Genomic DNA, 18,743 nt, shown 5'->3' with positions numbered 1-18,743 from the left:
TGTAAAGCTTGCTGACATTGGACTCTGGAGCAGTGGAAACACGTTCTCTGGAGTGATGAATCACGCTTCACCATCTGGCAGTCCGACGGACGAATCTGGATTTTGCAGATGCCAAGAAAACGCTACCTGCCCGAATGTATAGTGTCAACTGTAAAGTTTGGTGGAGGAGGAATAATGTTCTGGGGCTGTTTTTCATGGTTCTGGCTAAGGCCCTTAGTACCAGTGAATGGAAATCTTAATGCAACAGCATACAATGACATTCAAGACAATTCTGTACTTCCAACTTTGTGGCAACAGTTTGGGGAAGGACCTTTCCTGTTTCAGCATGACAATGCCCCCATGCACAAAGCGAGGTCCATACAGAAATGGTTTGTCGAGATTGGTGTGGAAGAACTTGACTGGCCTGCACAGAACCGTGACCTCAACCCCATCCAAAATCTTTGGGATGAATTGGAGAGCCAGGCCTAATCAAGCCAGGCCTAATCGCCCAACATCAGTGCCCGAAATAATGCTCTTGTGGCTGAATGGAAGCAAGTCTGTTCCAGCATCTAGTGGAAAGCGTTCCCGAGCAGCAAAGGGGGGACCAACTCCATATTAATGACAATGATTTTGGAATGAGATGTTTTCAACGAGCAGGTGTCCACATACTTTTGGCCATGTAGTGTATTTCAAGGTTACCATTCCCATTCAACACCCTGGGGCTTTTTCTAACACTTAAAATGAAATACATACATTTGGAGTGAAGGAAATCAAACAGACACTTTCCTCATTGATTTGAAGGGCATTATGTTTTTCATTCTTTATTTTTTACAATAATCAGAGACAATAAAATGTATCATTGTCTCGTATAATTGTCTTGTCTTTATCTGATGAGGTGAAAAGCGAATTTATTTCCGAATTCAATGTTTTTCAGTTTAGGGAACTAATTTATTAAAATCTTGATGCTGTTTGTTTATCTGTCTCCAGTCTTCCCCAATATGACACAGCTGGTCGTGGTAGCTGCTCTGTACAGTCACCCTTCTAACCCTGACACACAGCTCCTCTAATCAAATCACATTTTGATATGTCACATGTGCCGAATACAACAGCTCTAGCTCCCCCTTCTGGAACACATGGTAGTAGCGGTGAAACACAGGGCTGGGAGAGGGGCTGGGGGTAGGGCTGGAACTGGGAGCAGGGTTGGGGGTAGGGCTGGGGCTGGGAGCAGGGTTGGGGGTTGGGTTAAGGGTAAGGCTGGGAGCAGGGCTGGGGCTGGGAATAAGACTGGGGGAGGGCTGGGCTGGGAGCAGGGCTGGGGGTAGGACTGGGAGTAGGGCTGGGGGTTGGGTTAGGGGTAAGGCTGGGAGCGGGGCTGGGTTGGGGCTGGGGGTAGGGCTGGGGGTAGGGCTGGGAATAAGACTGGGGCTGGGGGTAGGGCTGGGAGTAATTACTCCTTTTCCACAGTTTTCAGATTAAATAGTGAAAGGAATGGACACAACTACTGATTATAAAGCTCCCCATTACTGGCCTGCCTGTACACAAGCCTCATCGAGAGAATCATGAAGACATTTACATCCTTATCAAAGACATCCAATTTACTCCACATAATGAAAACAAGCAGTGGACAAATTACAGTCAGATTAGCGAGCCACAATAACTCACAGCATAGTAGGAGAGGAGAGAGTGAGGGAAATTGAAATCTTTTCAATAAAACTCTTGTTCGGGGGAGAAATGTAATTAAGCTTTATGAGTCATTCGCTCTAGCCTATAAGGAGGGATCTGGGGCAGGGCTGGAGGAGAATTTCATATAGTCTCTTTCATCATGTGCAAGTGCAAACACACACACACACACACACACACACACACACACACACACACACACACACACACACACACACACACACACACACACACACACACACACACACACACACACACACACACACACACACACCAAAAAATGTACATTCACTCTTGCTCATACACAGAGACAGACACACAAAGGTCAACATTCGCATTCAATTCAAAATAGTGAAGTTATCACTATAAGAATGGCTGAGGGGGAGAAGAGTCTCTGCAGGTATCCTAAACCATTTTCACAAAAATAGTGTAGCGTTTATAACTGTAAATTGTCTTCATCAGGGTTCGCAAAGCTGAGAACATTGTGCAAAAAAGAGAGAGTCTGTGAAAAGCTTGTATGGTAGGCTAATTGAATTGAGAGAAGAGAGAGAGCCGCAGGGTCAATAAACATAACTCTCTCTCCTCCATTGATAGTGTTAAAAGATGCTAGTATTTATAAACTACCCTCACAGACCCCCTTACCGCAATCACTTCCGGGTTGATGCCCAGGTAGTTTCTGTTCCCAGAGCCCACATCAGCGAGAATGGTTTCTGGTTCAAGGGAAGACAGGAAGTGACACACGAGTGGCTAGGGGGAGTGTCGAGTGATGCTGAAGTGACCAGAGATCCCCTCGTACATGTTGTGACCCATTTCCGCCTCCACACGGCAGGCGTCAGTCAGTACACACAGAGACACACAAAAACATCAATCCCATCTCCTTTACAAATCAAGGAGCTCACCGCAGTCACATGGTGTGCGGCACAACTTACGGAAGGTGAGAGAGGTCATGGTGCCCCTCCCCTTAGGGTGAGATTACTATGGTTAATGAGGTCAGAGGTCACTGCAGCAGGAGATTCTGGGTCACAGGCTGGCACCACATCAAACTTCCTGGGGGTTATTAGTTGGTAGAGAATGGCACTTGCAACGCCAGGGTTGTGGGTTCAATTCCCACGGGGGAACAGTACTAACAAATGTGAAAATGTATGCACTTACTACTGGAAGTCGCTCTGCATAAGAGTGTCTGCTAAATGACTAAAATGTAAATGTTTCCTGTAAAAACCACAGAAAACACACATTTTAAGGGATAGTTCACCCAAATTACAAAATTACATTGGTTTCATTACCCTGTAAGCAGTCTATGGACAAGGAATTTCTATCAGCGTATTGATTGCACTATGCACAGGGGTAATACACTCGATCACTGCTACTCTAACTTTCGTAATGCATACAAAGCCCTCCCCCACCCTCCCTTCGGCAAATCCGACCACGACGCCATCTTGCTCCTACTGTCTTATAGGCAGAAACTCAAACAAGATGTACCAGTGACTAGAACCATTCAATGCTGGTCTGACCAATCGGAATCCACACTTCAAGAATGTTCTGATCACACGGACTGGAATATGTGCCGGTCAGCCTCAGAGAACAACATTGACCTATACGCTGACTCGGTGAGTGAGTTTATAAAGAAGCGTATTGGAGATGTTGTACCCACTGTGACAAGTAATACCTACCCTAACCAGAAACCGTGGATGGATGGCAGAATTCGCACGAAACTGAAAGCACGAAACACTGCATTTAACCATGGAAAGAGGTCTGGGAATATGGCTGAATATAAACAGTGTAGTTATTCCCTCCGCAAGGCAATCAAACAAGCGAAATGCCGGTACAGGGACAAAGTGGAGTCGCAATTCAACGGCTCAGACACAAGACGTATGTTGCAGGGTCTACAGGAAATCACTGAATCAACGTCATCACTCAATCAACGTCATGCTTCCAGACAAACTAAAAACCTTCTTTAACTGTTTTGAGGATAATACAGTGCCACCGTCGCGGCCCGCTAACAAGGACTATGTAAGAATGCTGTTAATTGGCTATAGCGCAGCATTCAACACCATAGTTCCCTCCAAGCTCATCATCAAGCTGGAGGCCCTGGGTCTCAACCCCGCCCTGTCAATTGGGTCCTGGACTTTCTGACGGGCCGCCCCCAGGTGGTGAAGGTAGGAAACAACATCTCCACTTCGCTGACCCTCAACACTGGGGCCCCACAGGGGTGCGTGCTCAGCCCCCTCCTGTATTCCTTGTTCACCCACAACTGCGTAGCCATGAACGCCTCCAACTCAATCATCAAGTTTGCAGACGACACAACAGTAGTGGGCTTGATTACCAACAACGACGAGACAGCCTACATGGAGGAGGTGAGGACACTCGGAGTGTGGTGTCAGGAAAACAACCTCAAACTCAAAGCCAACAAAACAAAGAAGATGATTGTGGATTTCAGGCAACAGCAAAGGGAGCACCCTATCCACATCGAAGGGACAACAGTGCAGAATGTGGAACGTTTTAAGGTCATCGGCATACACATCACAGACAAACTGAAATGGTCCACCCACACAGACAGTGTGGTGATGAAGGCGCAACAGTGCCTCTTCAACCTCAGGAGGCTGAAGAAATATGGCTTGTCACCCAAAACCCGACAAACTTTTACAGATGCACAATCGAGAGCATCCTGTCGGGCTGTATCACAGCCTCGTATGGCAACTGCAACGCCCTCAACCACAAGGCTCTCCAGAGGGTGGTGTGGTCTGCACAACGCATCACCGGGGGCAAACTACCTGCCCTCCATGACACCTACAGCACCCGATGTCACAGGAAGGCTAAAAAGATCATCAAGGACAACAACCACCTGAGCCACTGCCTGTTCACCCCGCTACCATCCAGAAGGCGAAGTCAGTACAGGTGCATCAAAGCTGGGACCGAGAGATTGAAAAACAGCTTCTATCTCAAGGCCATCAGACTGTTTTAAATAGCCATCACTAACTCAGAAGGTTGCTGCCTACATTGAGACCCAATCACTGGACACTTTAATAAATTGATCACCAGTCACTTTAAACAATGCCACTTTAAAAAATGTCACTTTAAAAATGTTTATATATGTATCATTACTCATATCATATGTATATAATGTATTTTATACCATCTATTGCACCTTGCCTATGCCGCTCGGCCATCGCTCATCCATATACTTATATGTACATATTCTCATTCACCCCTTTAGATTTGTTTGTGTTAGGTAGTTGTTGGGGAATTGTTAGGTAACTTGTTAGATATTACTGCACTGTTGGAACTAGAAGCACAAGCATTTCGCTACACCTGCATTAACATCTGCTAACCATGTGTATGTGATCAATAAAATTTGATCTGATTTGAAGGTATGACATCAATCCATGACTTGGTGTCCATGGCAATGTTTACACATACTAACATTTGTGGCAGAAATCCTGAAACCTTTACCCCCACTCTCTCTACATCTCTGTCTCTCCTTCTCTCCATCTCTATCTCCATCTCTCTCTTAACAGTGAGTCCAAAAGTATCAGCTCTCTCTCTATTTCTCCCTCCCCATCTCTCTCTGTTACTCCATTCTCATCTCCCCCCTCCATCTCTCTCGTACATGTGGGTCCATAGGTCTCTCCATCCCTCCCCATCTCGCTCTATCTCTCTCCCTCTTCATCCCTCATCTTGGTCTTTCTCTCCCTCCCCATCTCTCTCTCCCGCTCCATCTCTCCCTCCCCCAGCTCTCTTTCCCCATCACCCAAATTACAAAATGACATTGGTTTCCTTACCTTGTAAGCCGTCTATGGACAAGGTCTCTCCATCCCATCGCTCTCTCCATCCCCCATCTCTCCCTCTCTCCATCCCTCATCATTCTCCCTCCCTCCCCATCTCTCTTACCCCATCACTCTCCATTCCTCATCTCTCTCTCTATCCCTCCCCCACCTCTCTTTCTCTCCCCCTCCCCCATTGCTCTCTCTCCCTCTCCCCCCACCTCTCTCCCCCTCCCACATCTCTCTCGCTCCCTTCCCCATTGCCCTTTCCCTCGCCATCTCACTATCTCTCTCTCTCTCTCTCTCTCTCCCATCTCCCCATCTCTCTCCCTCCCTTCCCATCTCTCTTTCACCCATCCCTCTCTCCATCCCATCCCATCCCATTACTCTCTCTCCCCCAACTCTCCCTCTCTCCATCCCTCATCACTCTCACTACCTCCCCATCTCTCTCTCTCCCTCCCATCTCTCTCTCCCTCCCTTCCCATCTCTCTCTTTCACCCATCTCTCTCTCTCCATCCTATCCCTCTCTTTCCCTCCCCCAACTCTCGCTCTCGCTCTCTCCGTCTCCCATCTCTCCATCCCCCATCACTCTCACTCCTTCCCCCATCTCTCCCTCCCCATCTCTCTCTCTCCCTCCCCATCTCTCTCTCCCTCCCTTCCCATCTCTCTCTTTCCCTCCCCCAACTCTCGCTCTCTCCGTCTCCCATCTCTCCATCCCCCATCACTCTCACTCCTTCCCCCATCTCTCCCTCCCCCTCTCTCCTCCCTTCCTCCCCAACTCTCTATGTCTCTCCCTCCTCTCCCCATTTCTCCATCTCACTCTCCATCCCACCCCATCTCTCTCTCCCTCCCCCGTCTTTCTCGCTCACTCCCTTCACATCTCTCTCTTTCCCTCCCCATCTCCCTCTCCCTCCCATCTCTCTCTCATTCCCTCCCAATCTCTCTCCCTCCCTCCCCTCTCTCTCTCTCTCTCTCTCTCTCTCTCACTCCCTCTCTCTCTCCCCATCTCTCTCTCTCTCTCTCTCTCTCACCATCTCTCACCATCGCTCATCTCTCTCTCTCCCTTCTTCCACATCTCTCTTCCCTCATTTCTCTCTCCCCCTCACTCCACCTCACTCTCCCCCCACCTCTCAATTTATCCCTCCCCCCACCACTCTCTCTCCCCTCCCCATCTCTCTCTCCCTCTCCCCCACCTCTCTCCCTCTCCCACCTCTCTCTCTCCCTCCCTTCCCCATTGCTATTTCCCACCCCACCCCATCTCCCTCTCCCTCCCTCCCCCATCTTTCTCGCTCACTCCCTCCACATATCTCTCTTTCCCTCTCCATCTCCCTCTCCCTCCCTCCCCATCTCTCTCTCATTCCCTCCCAATCTCTCTCTCTCTCTCTCTCTCTCCCACTCTCCCCATCTCCCTCTCCCTTCCCATTCTCTATCCTTGTCCCTTCCCATCTTTCTATATCTTTTCTTCCCCATCTCTCTATCTCTCTCCCTCCCCATCTCACTCTCCCCCTCCCTCCCATCTCACTCCCTCTCTCTCTCCCAATCTCTCTCTCTCTCTCTCTCGCCATCCCTCATCTCTCTCTCTCCCTTCTTCCACATCTCTCTTTCCCCATCTCTCTCTCCCTCCCTCCACCTCACTCTCCCCCCACCTCTCAATTTACCCCTCACCCCACCTCTCTCTCTCCCCCTCCCCCATCTCTCTCTCTCCCTCTCCCCCCACCTATTTCCCCCTCCCACCGCTCTCTCTCCCTCCCTTCCCCGTTGCTCTTTCCCTCCCCATCTCTCTCCCTCCCTTCCCATCTCTCTCTCTTTCACCCATCTTTCTCTCTCCATCCCATCACTCTCTCTCCCTCCCCCAACTCTCCCCCTCTCCATTCATCATCACTCTCTCTCCATCCCATCCCAAGGGAGAGAGAGATGGGATGGGAGAGAGAGAGAAATGGGATGGGAGGGAGAGCGAGATGGAGAGATGGGGAGGGGAGGGAGAGAGATAGAGAGATCGGGAGGAAGGTAGCGAGAGATGGGGTGGGAGAGATGGGGAGGGAGGGAGATGGGGAGGGAGAGGAAGGGAAGGGAGAGAGCGAGATGGGGGAGGGAGTGAGAATGATGGGGATGGAGAGAGGGAGAGATGGGAGACAGAGAGAGAGTTGGGGGAGGGAAAGAGAGGGCTCTCCCTCCCATCCCATCTCTCTCTCCCTCCCTCCCCATCTCTCTGTCTCTCTTCCTCCCCATCTCCCTATCTCTCTTCCTCCCCATCTTCCTCTCTCCCTCACTCCCTCATGTCTCTCTGTTTCTCCCTTTGTACATCTTTCCCTCCTTTCCCATCTGATCTCTCTCTCTTCCCATCTCTCTCCCTCCCTCCCCATCTCGCTCTCTCCTCCCTCCCTCTCTATCTCCATCTCTCTCTCCCTCCCTCCCCGCCCATCTCTCTTCCCCTACCTCCCCATCTCTCTCTCCAGCTCTCTCGCTCTCTTTCTCACTCTCCCCCATCTCTCTCTCTTTCTCCATCTCTCTCTCTTCCCCATCTCTCCCACTCTCTCTCATTCTCACTCTCTCCCCCATCCCCCTCCCTCCCCATCTCTCTCTCTCCCCCTCCCCATCTCTCTTCCTCCCCCTCCCCCATCTCTCTCCCTCCCCTCCCCATCTCTCTCCTTCCCCCATCTCCCTCCCTCCCTCCCTCCCCCTCCCCCAACCGAGCGCCCTTCAGGATGATGGAAATCCATCACTGTCTGCAATGAGAGAGAGCGAGAGATGGAGTGAGAGGGAGAGATGGTGAGAGAGAGAAAGAGCGAGAGAAAGAAGAGAGAGAGAGTGACAGGATATAATGGAACTTCAGACACTCCTGAACCTGTGTGCTTCATAGCAGGAACAGATCACAACGTTCTACATCACTTTCTCTTCCATCAAATCACAGGTCCTATTGATATAGACATGCGAATGCACACACACACGCACACGATCTGGGCTCTCTTCCTCCTCTCAGATCCTCTGAGGAGTATTAACCTATCAATGGAGCCGCTCGGCTGTGACCAAATCAATCCAGAACCAGACAGCTTTGTTACGCTTCAATGCTCAACGATTAATCACACGCACACGTGCGCGCACACACACACACACACACACACACACACACACACACACACACACACACACACACACACACACACACACACACACACACACACACACACACACACACACACACACACACACACACACACACACACTCACCAATTGAATAGAAAGACAGCTCAATGTTTACTGATTCATTACGATTTCCTGACGACTTCCTGTTAAATTATTACTGCAGAGGAAACCTAATGCACTATGTCAGAAATAATAACACAGTATAATCCTACAACTATCAGTTACAACACTATTTTTTTCTACTGAAGAAACAAAGACCCTCAAGACCACCTACTACTTCATTACAAAACATAGACGTCCCTCAAGACACTTCATCACAAAGACATATTACAAACCATATCAGTGTTACAAATGATATCAGTATCACAAACGATCACTCAACACTGCCTACTTCACCACAGCTTCAGAGACAAGGTTAATCTACAGTTTCTATTATATATAAAACAAACCGTGACACAATGGGTAGACATTGTTAAAGAAATACACTATATGGAATGTGTGAGACACATGAGGAGTACAGGAATACAGGGAAAAATGGGTTTCGTTCTTGAAAATGGTCTAATTCAAAGATAATGTTACTGTAACTAATCTGATGTTCGTATGATGTGTGCTGTACCTGCCAGACCATTTTTTTCATTTTTTGTTTGTGTGTTCCTAAATAAAAAGAAAGTCTAAAAAAAGACAATCTAGGTATAAAACTTATTTCCCATATCGAGAAGTTCCTTGTCATTCTGTTAGGCATGCAGATGCAGCACGGTGCACTCTGTCTGTCTGTAATTGATCTTGTGTCGTAAGAGAGGCTGTTGCTAATGCCCCCCCCCCCCCCCCCCCCCGCAGGCACAGAGGAACAAACGAGGTGTCACATATAAAGCCACCCCCCTCTACCCCAGTCGCATCTGAAGCAGCAGCCCTATCAGCATGTCACAGTAAAATCTGCCCCTGTCTGTCAACCAGTCATGTACTGACAATGTCTCCCTAGTAGCTGTGACAGGGAACAATGTCACACAAACACATGAGACATTGGGACCTCTCTCGTTTTCCATTCCCCTCTTTCCTCATCTGTCTTTGTATTTCTTTCATTAATTCACCATGAATGAAAAGAAACAGTCTTCAAAGAGACGCACCATCAACTCGGTCTATGAGAAGGAACCCTCCACGGTAGAGTTTGTATCTGTGTGGATCTCTTGTGGGATACTAAACATAATTCTGAGGGCTTCTCCAGCAGAGAAAGGACTTAAATATAACTAACCCTCCCATTAGACGGAAAAACCTTAATACAAAGACGTGAGCACACAAAATCACACCTCCTTATCCTCAAACCTTTCAAATAGACTGCTACAGCAGCACTCTCACAGAAACTTTGAAAACCTTTTTCACTGCAGTGGTAGAGAGAGAGAGAGGAGAGAGAGAAAGAAAGAGGGGAGAGAGACCTAGCACGAGAGACCGAGACAGGGAGACCGAGCGCGAGAGACCGAGACAGGGAGACCGAGACAGGGAGACTGAGACAGGGAGACTGAGACAGGGAGACCGAGCGCGAGAGACCGAGACAGGGAGACCGAGACAGAGAGACCGAGACAGGGAGACCGAGCGCGAGAGACCGAGACAGGGAGACCGAGACAGGGAGACTGAGACAGGGAGACTGAGACAGGGAGACCGAGACAGAGAGACCGAGACAGGGAGACCGAGACAGAGAGACCGAGACAGGGAGACCGAGCGCGAGAGACCGAGACAGAGAGACCGAGACAGGGAGAGCGAGACAGGGAGACCGAGACAGAGAGACCGAGACAGGGAGACCGAGCGCGAGAGACCGAGACAGGGAGACCGAGACAGGGAGACTGAGACCGAGACAGGGAGACCGAGACCGAGACAGGGAGACCGAGACAGGGAGACCGAGACAGGGAGACTGAGACAGGGAGACCGAGACAGAGAGACCGAGACAGGGAGACCGAGACAGAGAGACCGAGACAGGGAGACCGAGACAGAGAGACCGAGACAGGGAGACCGAGACAGGGAGACCGAGACAGAGAGACCGAGACAGGGAGACCGAGCGCGAGAGACCGAGACAGGGAGACCGAGACAGGGAGACTGAGACAGGGAGACCGAGACAGAGAGACCGAGACAGGGAGACCGAGACAGAGAGACCGAGACAGGGAGACCAAGACAGGGAGACCGAGACAGGGAGACCGAGACAGGGAGACTGAGACAGAGTAACCGAGACAGGGAGACCGAGACAGGGAGACCGAGACAGGGAGACTGAGACAGAGAGACCGAGACAGGGAGATTGGGACAGTGAGACCGAGACAGGGAGACAGGGAGACGAGACAGAGAGACCAAGACAGGGAGACCGAAACAGGGAGACCGAGACAGAAACAGGGTGGGCAGAAGAGAGAGGATGGGGGACAGGGAACAGACAATGTTCTGTGAGAAAAGAAAGCAAATCGAAGCCATTTATGTCCACATCATCTACCCTACCCTCACTGTCCCCGTCCCCATCATCTACCCTACCCTCACAGTCCCCGTCCCCTCATCCCCATCATCTACCCTACGCTCACAGTCCCCGTCCCCCTTCCCCATCATCTACCCTACCCTCACTGTCCCCGTCCCCAACATCTACCCTACCCACACTGTCCCAGTCCCCATCATCTACCCTACCCTCACAGTCCCCGTCCCCATCATCTACCCTACCCTCACAGTCCCCGTCCCCATCATCAACCCTACCCTCACTGTCCCCATCCCCATCATCTACCCTACCCTCACTGTCCCCGTCCCCATCATCTACCCTACCCTCACTGTCCCCGTCCCCCATTCCCATCATCTACCCTACCCTCACAGTCCCCGTCCCCATCATCTACCCTACCCTCACAGTCCCCGTCCCCATTATCTACCCTACCCTCACTGTCCCCGTCCCTCCGTACCCCTCATCTACCCTACCCTCACAGTCCCCGTCCCCATCATCTACCCTACCCTCACAGTCCCCGTCCCCATCATCTACCCTACCCTCACAGTCCCCGTCCCCATCATCTACCCTACCCTCACAGTCTCCGTCCCCATCATCATCTACCCTACCCTCACAGTCCCCGTCCCCATCATCTACCCTACCCTCACAGTCCCCGTCCCCATTATCTACCCTACCCTCACTGTCCCCATCCCCACATCCCCATCATCTACCCTACCCTCACTTTCCCCATCCCCATTATTTACCCTACCTTCACTGTCCCCATCCCCACATCCCCATCATCTACCCTACCCTCACAGTCCCCGTCCCCCCGTCCGCATCATCTACCGTAACCTCATCATCTACCCTACCCACACTCTCCCAGTCCCCCATCCCCGTCATCCACCCTACCCTCATCTACCCTACCCTCACTGTCCGCGTCCCCCCGTCCCCATCATCTACCCTACCCTCATTATCTACCCTACCCTCACTGTCCCCATCCCCCATCCCCATCATCTACCCTACCCTCACTGTCCCCGTCCCCCCGTCCACATCATCTACCCTACCCTCACTGTCCCCATCCCCCCATCCCCATCATCTACCCTACCCTCACTGTCCCCATCCCCCGTCCCCATCATCTACCCTACCCTCACTGTCCCCGTCCCCCCGTCCCCATCATCTACCCTACCCTCATCATCTACCCTACCCTCACTGTCCCCATCCCCCCATCCCCATCATCTACTCTACCCTCACTGTCCCCGTCCCCCCGTCCACATCATATACCCTACCCTCATTATCCACCCTACCCTCACAGCCCCCGTCCCCCGTCCACATCATCTATCCTACCCTCACAGTCCCCGTCCCCCATCCCCATCATCTACCCTACCCTCACAGTCCTCGTCCCCCCGTCCCCATCATCTATCCTACCCTCACGGTCCCCGTCCCCCCGTCCCCATCATCAACCCTACCCTCACTCTCCCAGTCCCCCCGTCCCCATCATCTATCCTACCCTCACAGTCCTCGTCCCCCCGTCCCCATCATTTATCCTACTCTCACAGTCCTCGTCCCCCCGTCCCCATCATCTATCCTACCCTCACAGTCCTCGTCCCCCCATCCCCATAATCTACCCTACCCTCACAGTCCCCATCCCCCCTTCCCCATCATCTACCCTACCCTCACTGTCCCCATCCCCATCATCTACCCTACCCTCACTGTCCCCGTCCCCATCATCTACCCTACCCTCACTGTCCCCGTCCCCATCATCTACCCTACCCTCACAGTCCCCGTCCCCCATCCCCATCATCTACCCTACCCTCACAGTCCCCGTCCCCATCATCCACCCTACCCTCACAGTCCCCGTCCCCCCGTCCCCATCATCTACACTACCCTCACTGTCCCCATCCCCATCATCATACACCCTACCCTCACTGTCCCCGTCCCCATCATCTACCCTACCCTCACTGTCCCCGTCCCCCCGTCCCCATCATCTACACTACCCTCATCATCTATCCTACCCTCAATGTCCCCATCCCCATCATTTAACCGACCCTACCGTCAATGTCCCCGTCCACTATCCCCATTATCCACCCTACCCTCACAGTCCCTGTTCCCCTGTCCCAATCATCTACCCTACCCTCACAGTCCCCGTCCCCCCATCCCCATCATCTACCCTACCCTCATCATCCACCCTACCCTCACTGTCCCCGTCCCCCCTTCCCCATCATTTACCCTACCCTCACAGTCCCCGTCCCCCATCCCCATCATCTACACTACCCTCACTGTCCCCATCCCCATCATCTACCCTACCCTCACTCTCCCAGTCCCCCCGTCCCCATCATCTATCCTACCCTCACAGTCCTCGTCCCCCCGTCCCCATCATCTATCCTACCCTCACAGTCCTCGTCCCCCCGTCCCCATCATCTATCCTACCCTCACAGTCCTCGTCCCCCCCATCCCCATCATCTACCCTACCCTCACTGTCCCCTTCCCCATCATCTACCCTACCCTCACTGTCCCCATCCCCATAATCCACCCTACCCTCACTGTCCCCGTCCCCATCATCTACCCTACCCTCACTGTCCCCGTCCCCCCGTCCCCATCATCTACACTACCCTCATCATCTATCCTACCCTCAATGTCCCCATCCCCATCATTTACCCGACCCTACCCTCACATTCCCCGTCCCCCCGTCCCCATCATCTACACTACCCTCACTGTCCCCATCCCCATCATCTACCCTACCCTCACTGTCCCCATCCCCATCATCTACCCTACCCTCACTGTCCCCGTCCCCCCGTCCCCATCATCTACACTACCCTCATCATCTATCCTACCCTCAATGTCCCCATCCCCATCATTTACCCGACCCTACCGTCACTGTCCCCGTCCACTATCCCCATTATCCACCCTACCCTCACAGTCCCCGTCCCCCCATCCCCATCATCTACCCTACCCTCACAGTCCCTGTCCCCCGTCCCAATCATCTACCCTAACCTCATCATCTACCCTACCCTCATCATCTACCCTACCCTCACAGTCCCCGTCCCCCCGTCCCCATCATCTACCCAAGCCTCATCATCTACCCTACCCTCACTGTCCCCGCCCCCCGTCCCCTCAACACACACACACACACACACACACACACACACACACACACACACACACACACACACACACACACACACACACACACACACACACACACACACACACACACATGTAGATGTACCATAGCCCCCAGGCTGAGGGAGAGGTTGAGGTCTTCAAAGGCAGTGTGAATGTCCACATGATGAGGAATACCTGACAACAAGAACACAAATAAACCATTGCCTCAACGGCACTACTAACATTAGTTATCCAAACACCAACAAGTATAACGGTTTATAAATGACCTCTGAATAACTGACATGAGGGTTGTGTTAATTTCCAGTTCAACACACTAGTTCGATTCCACAACAGCATTGATACTGCCTTTATTGTCCTCTACTTTCTGACTGCAGAGCTCTGCTGCCCCTATGTGGTTAAGGAGAGTACTACAGCTGCTGGATGAGATGAGATTACATTCACCTTGTCAAGAATGGTACTGGTTCACAGTCAGCTGGTCTGGCATGACGTCTGTGTGTCTGTGCCTCACACACTTCTCCAGCACAGGGACACACACCTGGAGAAGACCTGGGAACAGGACCACAAACATCAATGTATAGCATGGGAATCACTGAGAGTATATTCCAACACTGCAATCATGGTCATAGGGACTGAGAGACACAAACACCTCCTGGTAACGCTTTGTTTTTGTCCACAATGTTGTTTTGTTGTAGCGAAACTAGTAACCATAATGCTTCACTCTCCTGTGCCTCAGGGCTTTCTGAAATGAAAGACAAACAAGTTAAACAACAGCCATCAGCCAGTGACTCAAACCTGCACAGCCACTGACAGTTGGTTGATTGGTTGCCTGGGGACCAGATGGTGAATTTCTAATACACCATCTGGAACACTTTTTGTCATTTAGCAGATGTTCTTATCGAAAGCGACTTACATTAACATTTAGTGTTAAATGCCATGCTCAAGGGCACGTCAGATTTTTTCACCTAGTCGGCTCGGGGACTCCAACCAGCGACCTGTCGGTTCCTGGTCTTAACTGCTAGGCTACCAGTACCTGCCATGTGACAGTGTTTGATTCTGGAAATGGTCCTCTACAAGCTGAAATGTTGAATAAAACTTGTCCGTGGTATTGGTGCCTCGGCTGCTCGAATGACTTTTAATAACACTTCCAGCTTTGTGTGGGTTAACTTTTTTTTAATCACAGATAGGACACATGGAAAATGAATTTCCTTAGGCATTAATCATGCAAAGATATGTTTTATTTTATTGTGACACGGCATCAGTGAGAGTAGAATTAGAATTGGTCCACTGTGCTACTAGGATGGAGCTAATATGCCGTATTTTTCATGCAAGTTCCTTAAATATGCTGAGAATATTCCAAAGCCAAGCAACTATCCTGCACCATTCCGGGAAGGTTGTGGGAAAGTCATATGCAAAATAACCATAGGAGAAGCACGCTCTCACCAAGCTTTAAGAAACATATGGTTCTCAGAACGGTATGTGCTAGCCAGGATGCTTCTGTTCTGTCCCATCACTATCTACAGAGTAATATGGGGTACAGGATATGGACAGTTCTCCCACTGTCCACACTCATCCATGCTGTGCATTCGGGAGCAGTGGTGTGTGTATATCTCTCTCTCTCTTTCTCTTTCTCTTTCTCTCTTTCTCTCTCTCTCTTTCCCTCTTTCTCTCTTTCTCTCGTGAATTTATTCAGATTCACTATTTGCATTCTCCTCCAGTTAGTGTGTGTGTGTCTGAGGTCCACTTGGCTCCGCGCTTCTGACAGATTTTCTAAGAGGAGTCCAAAATAGAGAAAACAGGATTACCCCCAAATTCATGAGACATGGGATGTCAACAGGCCTCGACCACCATTCCATGATGAGACATGGGATGTCAACAGGCCTCGACCACTATTCCATGATGAGACATGGGATGTCAACAGACACCAACCACCATTCCATGATGAGACATGAGATGTCAACAGACACCAACCACCATTCCATGATGAGACATGAGATGTCAACAGCCCCTGACCACCATTCCATGATGAGACATGGGATGTCAACAGACACCAACCACCATTCCATGATGAGACATGGGATGTCAACAGACACCAACCACCATTCCATGATGAGACATGGGATGTCAACAGACACCAACCACCATTCCATGATGAGACATGGGATGTCAACAGACACCAACCACCATTCCATGATGAGACATGAGATGTCAACAGCCCCTGACCACCATTCCATGCATTATAAAGGGGTCATTGGTGTGTAGTGTGAATAAGTGTAGCAATATGAGGTCAAATTTCCAGTTTAGTGTGTGTGGTTTGATATTGCTACTGTTACCCCTACAAGCTTGTTGAGGGATTAGGTCTGGGATGCTGTTGTTCCCCCTACAGGCTCGTTGGGGGATTAAGCCTGGGATGCTGTTGTTCCCCCTACAGGCTCGTTGGGGGATTAACCCTGGGATGCTGTTGTTCCCCCTACAGGCTCGTTGGGGGATTAAGCCTGGGATGCTGTTGTTCCCCCTACAGGCTCGTTGGGGGATTAACCCTGGGATGCTGTTGTTCCCCCTACAGGCTCGTTGGGGGATTAAGCCTGGGATGCTGTTGTTCCCCCTACAGGCTCGTTGGGGGATTAAGCCTGGGATGCTGTTGTTCCCCCTACAGGCTCGTTGGGGGATTAAGCCTGGGATGCTATTGTTCCCCCTACAGGCTCGTTGGGGGATTAAGCCTGGGATGCTGTTGTTCCCCCTACAGGCTCGTTGGGGGATTAAGCCTGGGATGCTATTGTTCCCCCTACAGGCTCGTTGGGGGATTAAGCCTGGGATGCTGTTGTTCCCCCTACAGGCTCTTTGGGGGATTAAGCCTGGGATGCTGTTGTTCCCCCTACAGGCTCGTTGGGGGATTAAGCCTGGGATGCTGTTGTTCCCCCTACAGGCTCGTTGGGGGATTAAGCCTGGGATGCTGTTGTTCCCCCTACAGGCTCGTTGGGGGACTAAGCCTGGGATGCTGTTGTTCCCCCTACAGGCTCGTTGGGGGATTAAGCCTGGGATGCTGTTGTTCCCCCTACAGGCTCATTGGGGGATTAAGCCTGGGATGCTATTGTTCCCCTTACAGGCTCGTTGGGGGATTAAGCCTGGGATGCTGTTGTTCCCCCTACAGGCTCTTTGGGGGATTAAGCCTGGGATGCTGTTGTTCCCCCTACACGCTCGTTGGGGGATTAAGCCTGGGATGCTGTTGTTCCCCCTACAGGCTCGTTGGGGGATTAAGCCTGGGATGCTGTTGTTCCCCCTACAGGCTCGTTGGAGGATTAAGCCTGGGATGCTGTTCCCCCTACAGGCTCTCCCGACATCCTCAGACATGGATGGATGTCGAATACTGACTTGGTGTGAAATGTAACTGTTAAATGATATACGAGGTCTAAATCTGGCTTCTCTACGGTCTCTGAATGAGGAATCAACACTCAGGGTTGGGACAGAGCCAACCTATCATCTCATGGTAACTTTTTGTCTTGTGACAGGTAGGCCTACATTTTCTGCAGCATAGCCTATGCTACAGTAATAAAAAGACCCAATGCATGTCAAATTTACCCATCTCCATCTGGCTTTTGGGGGTCACCTTGTTTTTTAAAACAGACTATCACTTGAATATTGTTCCTTTACATATACAGTTGAAGTCGGAAGTTTACATACACTTAGTCATTAAAACTCGTTTTTCAACCACTCCACAAATATCTTGCTAAAACCTCTTGCCGCTCGGATCCCGTTACCGGGATCAACAGCCAGCAAAAAAATCAGAGCGCCATATTCAAAACCAAATCTAATAATTATTTTACACCATTTTATAGATACACTTCTCCTGAATCGAACCACATTGTCCGATTTAAAAAAGGCTTTACAGCGAAAGCAAAACATTAGATTATGTTAGAAGAGTACATCGACAAAAACAACCACACAGCCATTTTCCTAGCAACTAGCATGCATCACAATTACCCAAAACACAGCTAAATGCAGCACTAACCTTTGACGATCTTCATCAGATGACACTCCTAGGACATCATGTTACACAATACACGCATTCTTTGTTCGATAAAGTTCATATTTATATATAAAAACAGCATTTTACATCGGCGCGTGACGTTCAGAAAATATTTTCCCTCAAATACTGCCGGTGAATCATCGCCACAATTTACAAAAATACTTGTCATAAACATTGATACAAAATTAAACTGTCATTCAAAGAATTATAGATGAACATCTCCTTTATGCAAATGCTATGAAAGATTTCAAAAAAGCTTCACGAGGAAAGCACTCTGCAATAATCTGAGTACTGAGCTCAGAAAAATACACTAGGCTATACAAATAGCCGCCATCTTGGAGTCATCTAAAATCATACATTGCATTAGAAATATTCCCTTACCTTTGATCATCTTCATCAGAAGGCACTTCCAGGAATCCCAGGTCCACAACAAATGTTGTTTTGTTCGATAAAGTCCATAATTTATGTCCAAATAACTCCTTGTTGTTCGTGCGTCCAGTAAACTACTCCAAGTGTAGAAAGCGCGCAGACAATGTCGCGACAAAAAGTAAAAAAAAGTTGTATTTACGTTCGTTCAAACATGTCAGACATTGTA

The 18,743-nt window shown here is 50.3% G+C and overlaps 1 pseudogene; it reads right to left on the bottom strand.

The window, feature by feature from the left end:
- Positions 1–1,221: 1,221 nt before the first annotated feature.
- LOC123729191 (tRNA (carboxymethyluridine(34)-5-O)-methyltransferase alkbh8-like) lies at positions 1,222–17,462 on the bottom strand (annotated as a pseudogene).
- Positions 17,463–18,743: the final 1,281 nt, after the last annotated feature.

The sequence above is a fragment of the Salmo salar genome, chromosome 20 (genome assembly GCF_965601325.2).
Source record: "Salmo salar chromosome 20, fSalSal1, whole genome shotgun sequence".
Taxonomy (NCBI): domain Eukaryota; kingdom Metazoa; phylum Chordata; class Actinopteri; order Salmoniformes; family Salmonidae; genus Salmo; species Salmo salar.
The sequence above is the reverse complement of the archived record's forward strand: the minus strand, read 5'-3'. Positions and strand labels throughout refer to the sequence as shown.